The sequence below is a fragment of the Bison bison genome, unplaced genomic scaffold (genome assembly GCF_000754665.1).
Source record: "Bison bison bison isolate TAMUID 2011002044 unplaced genomic scaffold, Bison_UMD1.0 scf7180017864290, whole genome shotgun sequence".
In the NCBI taxonomy this organism is placed as follows: domain Eukaryota; kingdom Metazoa; phylum Chordata; class Mammalia; order Artiodactyla; family Bovidae; genus Bison; species Bison bison.
The window spans coordinates 425,061-425,284 of record NW_011494862.1 but is presented as its reverse complement, the minus strand read 5'-3'; positions in this window follow the sequence as shown (position 1 = coordinate 425,284).

Genomic DNA, 224 nt, shown 5'->3' with positions numbered 1-224 from the left:
ATGACCAGTGTGTTCTCTTGGCAAAACTCTATTAGTCTTTGCCCTGCTTCATTCCGTATTCCAAGGCCAAATTTGCCTGTTACTCCAGGTGTTTCTTGACTTCCTACTTTTGCATTCCAGTCACCTATAATACAAAAAAGATCTTCATGTCCCAGATAATCACGATGCTGTGATCACTGACCTAGAGCCAGACATCCTGGAATGTGAAGTCAAGTGGGCCTTAG